This window comes from Condylura cristata, unplaced genomic scaffold, assembly GCF_000260355.1.
Source record: "Condylura cristata isolate star-nosed mole 26May11 unplaced genomic scaffold, ConCri1.0 scaffold00027, whole genome shotgun sequence".
Taxonomy (NCBI): domain Eukaryota; kingdom Metazoa; phylum Chordata; class Mammalia; order Eulipotyphla; family Talpidae; genus Condylura; species Condylura cristata.
The window spans coordinates 1,117,283-1,117,780 of NW_004567128.1; positions in this window are offsets into that span (position 1 = coordinate 1,117,283).

Below are 498 nucleotides of genomic sequence, written 5' to 3' on the forward strand. Positions count from 1 at the left end.
CAGGGAGGGGCCAGGGTCTTCAGTGAGGGCCCAGGGTTACAGGGAGGGACCAGCATTTGCAGGGAAGGCCCAGGGTTGCAGGGAGGGTCCAGCATCTGCAGGGAAAGCCCAGGGTTGCAGTGAGGGTCCAGCATTTGCAGAGAGGGGCCAGGGTCTTCAGTAGGGCCCAGGGATGCAGGGAGGAGACAGGGTCTGCAGGGAGGGTCCAGCATTTGCAGGGAAGGCCCAGGGTTATAGGGAAGGCCCAGAGTTGCAGGGAGGCCCCAGGGTTGCAGGGAGGAACCAGGGTCTGCAGGGAAGGCCTAGGGTTGCTGGGAGGGACCAGGGTCTGCAGGGAAGGCCCAGGGTTGCAGGGAGGGTCCAGCATTTGCAGGGAGTGTCCAGCACTTGCAGGGAGGGGCCAGGGTCTTCAGTAAGGGACCAGGCTGGCAGGGAGGGTCCAGCATTTGCAGGGAGGGTCCAGCATTTGCAGGGAGGGGCCAGGGTCTTCAGTGAGGG